We start from the raw sequence: 8,875 nt of genomic DNA, 5'->3' as shown, positions 1-8,875 counted from the left end.
TCCCTTAGTCTCCTCCCTCCTGATCCTCTTTGAAATGATAAAAAAAACAGTCACATGGATAAATCCACCCACCAAATCAGTTCCACCTTCTCCCTCCCCCAAAGTAAAATCCAATAGTAAATGGGTTGTGTGGGTGTAATCTATGCTGTCGAAAAAGTAAGGCAATTGTCTGAAAATTTACCTTGGATGACTGGGCTTCGATCTTCATTTGTTTGTGTTCTGATTTCTTTGTTACGGTTTAGGAAGGTCTTGTCATTTAGTCTTTTATTACAGGCACTTGTCTTATTCTGTTCATTTATCTTTGCTCACTATTGTAATTAGGGTCTTGCCTTAAGTTTATTTCTTTGTTTGGCTTTGTATTTATTCCCTCTGTGCATTTTGGATCTTTCTCTTATGTTACTGTCAGGGATTTTTACATTTTGTTTTGTAGATACTTTTGTGTCTAGCTCGGCTCTGTCTATGTTACTTATTTACCTTCCCTCAGTCTCAATATTTGCTTCAATATACAACTGTTTGACATTCTCTCAGTTAAGCTCACTATCTGTATACAAATGTACATTTTCTACAAATGTACAGTATTTTTTTTTTTTTGGTTTACTTTCTGCTGATGTAAATACAATTTTGCATCTGCAATGTCTCCATTAAAGAAATTAACTTCAAATCATATGTGAAAAACCTTGTTCACGCAATAAATCATAAAAAATAATCACAGCGACAGATGTAAACAGTTACATAAAATATATGTAACTGTTGCCATGGCGCTAGCATTCATCATCTATCAGCCATCAGAGAAGACGCTGGCGTCTTATTCAGGCGTTGGAGTTAAAAGCCTCTTATACCTGGGAGCAGCAGTGAATGCAGCATTTGGGAGATTCTATAGTCGGTGATTTTCCACACGAGTTATGGATTCAAAATGTTCAAATAACACACAACTTTTTTATGAACTGTGTGATGCAATAACATTGCTCATTATCCAAAAAAACAACATCATCTTCTTCCTGTCAACTTCTTTGTCGTTTTCGCCAGTAGTAACATCCTGCTGTTGATCGTGTGACTTGTGTGATGCAAAAAGGTTTTTCCATTGCAGTTTTGTGAAATATTTTGATTAGGCCCAAAATCCACCTCAGCCTAATCCTTTGTCTAGAACTATTTTTCATATTATCAGCATTTACCAAACAGCAACCAACAGTAAGGTTATTTTTTGACATCTCAGCAATTATTTACCTTAATAGATTGTCTCGGTTTAGTATTGTTAGTCTTTTAAGGATTCATTTATTAGTAAAGTCTTTAATTTGTCTTAAAGACTTATATCATTATGTTATAATTTACCAATAAGTAATCTTTCAGAATATTAACACTATTTATTATTTTTTATGTGTGTTTTGTTTTTGTAGTGCATGCGGACATGAGATATGACCTTTCACCTACTTTGCACTGTTTTTTTTATTACCCCAAAAATTCAGGACTCTTGGACATTTTGCTCCTTCCATAAGTCATTCAAATATCAGTCTTTATTGCCCTGAAGTGACTCAGTGAGAAGCTCTTTTGTTTTAGCCAATGTGTCCTTTAGATATGAATAATCATATTTTTATTGTGTAGCAGCTCATAAGAGCAGAATTCGAGTAAGTCAGCATGATCTACTACTATTGATTTTTTCTAACTGTGCAACTGTCAAAAGGATGTGCAATGAATTTCTGTAATCCGTTTTTTAAAGACAACTTCAACTTTTGGCATGAAGCAGTTATCCAGTCTGTTTTTGACAATGAAAAATCTGTTTGAAAGTTAACATAAAGAAAACACACCGACACAAAGAAGGTTAATGTGAAATGCAAAGGAGGGAAAGATTCATTGATTCTGTTTTTTTATTGGTAGTCTAATGCACACATACAGCCATATTCTTACTAAAGTCCATCTGTGATTGGCTCTTCAGGCTGAGTGACGTTTTTCTCTCCAGGAAGCTGCAACCTCAGGGAGCGCAGCTGAGCTCTTAAACTCAGAAGCGAGTAAAAGATCCGGAAATGAACCAATGAAGACGTTCTCCTCATCCAATCAGTGCCAGATTGAATGGCACTGATCCAATCAGTGAATCAACCATACTGAACACAACCAGTTCAGTACGGTTTTGTTTGTATATTTGTGCTCCAGATGTTTTGTGGTCTAGCTTTTGTTCCTGCCAACCTTTGCTCAGCATCACTTAAGGATTTAGGGTTAGGGTTAGGAATAACCCTAACCCTAATGTCCAGTTTGATTCTGATGCTTTCAAAAATGGGAAACCATTTAATGACTGGAGCCATAAAACCTAATGAATGCTTTCCCTTATTCACAGAACAACGTTCAGGTCAGACAACATCTGTGTTTAGATTCTCTGTCAGCTGAGCAGACCACTGGACTGTCAGAACCATGAGTTCTGACAGTCCAGTGGTTAAACTAATAAATACTTTCCCTTGTCCAAAGAATGGGATTCAGGTCAGACAGCATGTGTGTTTAGACTGTGTCAGCTGAGTAAACCACTGAACTGTAGGAATAATGGGTTAAAAAAAACGTGACACATACAAGTTCTAGATCAAAGTAGTTTTGATTCTTATGGCAAGGCAGCTTTTTGAGGACATAACAAAGTTTTCCTTTTACTATCCCTCCTGAACTGTCCTTATTCTTCCAAACTTGGGGGATGTTTGCCTTAGACATTATGCCTCAACATTATGCTGAGAAACTTCTGCCTCTAAACTTCATGTTATTGATTAAAGCTCACCCTGTCATAAGCTTAATTAATATTCTTTATGTTCATCTCTAGCCATAAAATATTTGCTCAAGTAGTGTTTTGTTGTATTTTGTTCATCATTTCTCTCTTTCAGTAACAGCTGAAAACTAAACCATGATGCGATTTTGAAAAAATATGATCCTTAACTATTCATTTGACTGCAAATGAATTTTGATCATTACAAAACATGTATTTGAAATATGTGATAAGATAACCTCCTAACAAAGAAATCCTCTTTCAGACTAATTGTTAATTGTAATTTGTTCTGTGCACTTTATCATGGTCAATTTAACCTACCTTGACTTGTTTTTTTTGGATCAATTTGTAACTTGTACTTTTTCTGAATTATTTATCATGACTTCCAGTTAAACACGGGAAACAAGAAAATCAGTTAAAGGTCTTTGCAGTACAAAGTCAGCGGGAAGAAGCCAACAGTCGATTTCTGCAGGTCTCCTAATCCTGAGGTCAACGACTCTGGAAATAAAAAAAGAAGAAAAAAATATTTAAACTGCTCTATATTTCTTTTGCAAAAATGTGATAATCAAAAGGTGAAAAGTATCACTGAGCATCAGTCTCTCGGTTTGCTATCTTCACTTTTGTGTGGGCATCTTGATGAACCTCTTCATACTACACATGATTTAAAGCTGTACACAAAATCCAACAAGAAAACCTTTACAAAACAATACATCCCCAGCAAACAGTGTGCACTGAATAAATGTTACTTAAGCAAATGCAAAAAAAAAAAAAAAAGAAGCTTAAATTAAGGCAAATAGGTCAACAAAAACAAAAACGTTGCTCACCTAAAGTCCTTCAGTGACTCCAACAGATGGCAGCAGTCTTAAAACAGGCCAGAGGAATTTCCTCATACGTATCTCATGGACTAAGATGACCAAACTCATGTCGCCATCTGTAACTTCTGTTAGATTTTAAACCCTGTTCAATGTAAATCTAGAAAAATAGACATGAAATGGCTTTTGACATGAAATGGCTTTTGAGGGCAATTGGTGGCAATAAAATATAAGTGTGAAAATGAAAAAGGGCCTGATTGCCTAATTAGATCTTCATTTATTTAAAAAAAAAACAACAACTTGTAGCATTTTATGTCCACTTTTACTGTTATTTAGTACTTTGTGTTGGTCTTTCGCATAAAATTCTTATGAAATGCATTGACGGCTCTAATGCGTCAAATTGTGAAACTTTAGACGAGCCTCAAGAGCAACTTTCAGATAACATTATTTGACATACAGTATTTATTTACTGTGTTTTCTCTACTAATCACATATAAGTTCTGCATCTTTGAATCAGCTTGATAAAAGCCTCTAAACATAAGAACGTACTTTGGGGATCAGTAACAATGTTGAACTTTTAAGAACAAGTCACCTTCCAGCTGTGATGTTTTCCGTTCTTGTGTGGCGAGTTGTATTTCATCCCTGTTGAAGGCTGATTCTCTCTGGTTCCACCTTGATACAGTAGTCAGCGCCGACGTGGATAACGATCTCTTTGAAGCCACCAATTTGTCTTGAGTCCAACACACGATTTATGTGAAGCTCTAAAGGGAAAAGAGGCCGCTCATCTGTGTATTATTACTTAAATTAAAACATGAGACATGAGCCTTTGTGGTCTGTGAAGAGGCTAAGTTGATGGTCATTTTCTGCTATGAGACAAAGACTGATCCCAAAGATAAGGAGACATTGTTCCAGGGGGTTTTGCAGAGTTTGAATTCACTCAGCCTCCTCCCTACATTTGTTTTATATAACAAAGAATAGTTTCTGTCTGTCAGAGAGTGCTGCTTTGACCTGCGGACTGCGTAACTCAATGCATTTTCTCCTGGCCGGCAAACAAGTAATAAATCTAAATAGACTAATTCTCTTGCCTTGATGATTCTTTTAGGCGATACATTTTTCTAACAGTCATGCAAGAAAGCCGTGTGTTTGAGAAGTTGGCTTAGCCGTGTGTGCCTTTGACTAGCTCACACACATAACATCATCTGGGCTGTATGTTTAAAATGATTCAAATCGTACAAACTTTGAAACAGCAGGAAATTCTATGAATAAATATTAGTGAACAGACATTACTTTGGCATTCCTAACTGATTTAACACTTAAAAAGCTTTGTTGGATTTAGTTTCAGACAACGAGGTGAAAAAAGGTTATTTTTGCTCAAATCAAACCATTTAAGGTTTGATTTGAGCATTTGGCGTTTTTCCGCACTCACAATCTGAACATAGAGATGAAGGCATTCTTGGGAATTTGAATTCAATTTCTTTTGATTCGTTCATACGGTTGGCGATACGGCTTGTGATGGTGGTGACAGCAGATCGGTGGGTCACAGTGCTGTTGATGTGAAAGCTGTAAATGTCCCAGTCATCCTGTGCAAACACAGATTTTGAAACAAGGTGAGACGATGACCCCAGCAGGCTGGCCAAAGATCAGGAAAACATTGTGTGGGATGGTGAAATCTCACTGGTGTGCCTGCAGAAACACCTATTATTTGTCCTTTATTTCACATTTTCAATGTTGATTTTCACAATTTGAAAATTTTAAGCTTAAATTGGAATTGGTCATCTTTAAAATTTTGAGAGAAGTGAAGATTGAGAGAAAAATAACTCTCTCAATGGGCACATGATTAATTCATCCCTCTGTTGCTATAGATAATTTATCAAGCAGGGAGTGAGCAGAGCTATTTACTAAATCACACATTAATTAGTTGTCAACAATTAAAAACAACACGACTATCGTACACATTTATTTTTTATTAGATATTCCCTTTCAAGTTTCCACTTCAATTTCCCTTTTACATTTATTTTTAGCATGAAGAAGAAGACTTTAACTTCATGAGAAATTAGATCCTCGGACAGTTCATGCACTAAAAATATCAAAGATAAATTTAAAACATCCGATAGATTGGAGAGTGCGAGTCACTCAACACATTTTTGTTGCAATTAGTGTGTTCCGGATGAAGAGAGGATCCTTCATAGTCTTACTAGACAATAAAGATATCTAAATATAGATGTTTATTCTGTTTTCCTGTTGTAAGACTGTACCTTGTTTGGTAGCGATGCAGTCAAAGCCAGCAGAAGCCCAAAGACAGTAAGCAGCACCGTGGCTCGGAGCAGGTTTGATCCTACGAAGCTAAAATATTGTTTTGTGGGCTATTTTGAGCCCCATTGTCTTGCATCCATTAGAAAAATCAAACACTCCCACACACTAATCCACTCCCTCTACAAGAAAACCGAACTATAGTGTAGCTCAGTGGCAAATATGGCTTTTAGTGTTGACAAGAATGTCCAGCTTTTGCACTTGGTCACAATTTTCTCACATCACTTTTTGGATCAGGAACAAAAACATCATGTTAAGAAAAAACAGATATTGGAAAAGATATTGTGCTGTCAAGGAAAATTTTATTATTGACTTTTTCAAATATGTACAGCTTTTTTTTTTTTAGAGTACTAATTTGACAAGGTTGGCAGGGAGTTGGGACAAGTGGTGACAGCAGGCAAAAGCAATAATACACCTAGATTTAAATGCAAGCATTAAAGAGATTAAAGACACAAGGGTCAGTGTAAAGCACAAAAGAAAGACTGCATAGGAGACCCACCCCCAACAAATAAAAAAATAAACATTCAGGAATCTCTGCTTTGGAGACCAAAAGCTAAGAAATACTGTCATGCCGCTCACCAGGAATTGTGTAATTTATATTAGGGGAAATCATAAACACTAATGAAATTACAATTGAACCATCTAAAGTGTGTCTGGGGTCTGTGTTTAATCAATGTAAGGAACATTAGTTAGTTTCTATCCTCACCAAACCAAAAAGGAAACTGATCGAAGAGCAGATTGAACGGTTTATGCCAAACATTTCAGTGAAAACCGCAGAAAGGGGAAAATATTCTTGAAGTCATAAACCAGAGGACTGAAATTGTGAGCAAAGGTCTGAAGATTAACAAGAAACTAATAAACGTTACTCCTAAGTATTTTTATAACTTACACGTTCAAGCACGGGTGACTTTGAAGAAATCTTAGTCTTCACATTCTTTATTCTGTTTTTCTACTGCCAGCATTTTAAAGACAAATAATAGATCATAAAATATCCACGCAATAATCTCTCCAAGTTCAGGAAGGCAACAGTATGTAAAGCTACAGATTGCAAGAGAAGAGGTATATGATGATGATGATGATGATGATGATTTTTACTTTTAAGTCCGTTTGTCCTCTTTGTAATGTGGTTTTGATACCATCATTCTTCAGTGGGTCACCAGCATTTAGCATTTCAGTAAATTCAAGCAGACTGTGAAGATGTGAAGTTAAAGGTTCAGAGATTTCAGCTAGATATAGCTGGACTCAAATTAACATAAGACATCAGTACTTCAGTAAGCCTTAAGTTGATTTGATGGGGGTCACCTTGTGTGAAAGGCAACAACTAGTGGCTTGCTTCTTATCATTTCACCATCTAATCAAATGACGGGCGTTTGTACTTATCTAGTTAAACATTTGGAGCTTAAAAAGACCCAATGTAAACTCAAGTGATCTCCACGGAAAATATGTATCAAACATGTCAACATTTTTCTCAGTAAATGCATCTCTAATAATCCTTTTACATGGAAAAGTGACAGCAGTTGTCAGCAACAACACAAGTAATCAAAAAATAATAATAATTTTGCTGCATTTCAAACTTCCTGAATGATACAGTGATGGCATTTGCAGCCATAATACAGAAGTGAAAAGAAAATAACTTCACCATAAACCCTCAGCGTCCATTTGCCTCTAGGAAGATTTCTGACTGATTCAAAAAATAGTTGTCCCAAAGCAAAAGAGTACTGAGGAAAAACTGGTAGAGACAGTAAAACCCGCATGTAGGTTTTACTCAGGTTGACTGACATGTAGTGTGAATTTCATGTCAAAATAAATATAAAAAACATGTTTGCTGAGAAAAACATTTTTGTGTTCAAGGTTTATTTTACCTGTTTCCTACCTGCGTCATCAGCTCTCAGGCCAAATGGAGTCCAGCTACCAAAAACCGGACCTAAATCAAACAGAGATGCTTTTGGATGACTTTAAAAAGGCTGTTCTCGCTGTTGGACTGAGATAATCTCCTCAGTTTGCCTAAAATGCATTCTGTTAATAATCTCAGGCTTGTGACTTTTTCAGGACAGACCAGATTTTTGGGCTGGAGCAGATGAAAATCTCTGGAGTGGTAGATCTGTGGAGGAGTTTAACAAGTTGTCTCCTTTGTCCCACTGTCTTGGTTGAAGTTTGTCCAAGCATTAATATGAACATTTTGAACGGCCAAGGTGGCACATTGTACTGGATGACGAACACTATAAAAGCTCTTCACTCTCACTGGAATGCTTGAACAAGCACCTACCTTTACTCACATAGTTTTGATACTTTACGTGTCCTAAGTAATGTCGTGTAGACGGTGCTTCTTCATCAGGGTTTTGTTAAGAGTCTTTAAACCTCCGTATCTAGTAGTGGAGGTCTGATTTATACGGCAGAAACCAGGACAGTGGTAATGGGTGCAGGACTTGCTCGTGTTCTGAATCTTTATGAACTCAATTTTAAAAACGTGTCCAGCTGCAGATGTAGGTTTTAGGTGCTGACATTCTCTAACCCTGCTTCTCCCAGTCCGGTTCTTCTTTGCTCTCAATCTACAAAACTAAACATAACCTTCATCCCCAGCCTATCCTTACATACTGACTACACTAATATGTTCATTTTTATGTTTTTTTTTTTACTTTATATCTTAATTGTAAAGATATGTAGTATTTAAAAAAAAAAATAAAGGAGCATTTTCATTGAACCTGATTTCATGACAATTTTGCTGATGATGTGATCATTCCTCAAAAAGCAAAATAAAAAAAACAAGTCTAACACACCCAAAATAAAAACGTAGGACCCCGAGGTTTGATCCCACAGTGTCATTTGAACATTATTTCTTGAGACTAAGAGTCGCTTCCTTATTTGGAGAAGACGTGAGGAGTGACCAACTGAATGAGGTCCCACATACGAGCCACCAAAATGAGCGAAAATGAAGTCAGGCGAGGATCTTTGTTTGCTGCTCTTCTATACTGAAAGGAGTGAGTAAGTGTGGCTTGAGTAGATTGAGTACAGATGCTCT

Source organism: Poecilia mexicana, unplaced genomic scaffold, assembly GCF_051168715.1.
Source record: "Poecilia mexicana isolate PSO_F unplaced genomic scaffold, ASM5116871v1 scaffold_5, whole genome shotgun sequence".
Classification (NCBI taxonomy): Eukaryota; Metazoa; Chordata; class Actinopteri; order Cyprinodontiformes; family Poeciliidae; genus Poecilia; species Poecilia mexicana.
The sequence above is the reverse complement of the archived record's forward strand: the minus strand, read 5'-3'. Positions refer to the sequence as shown.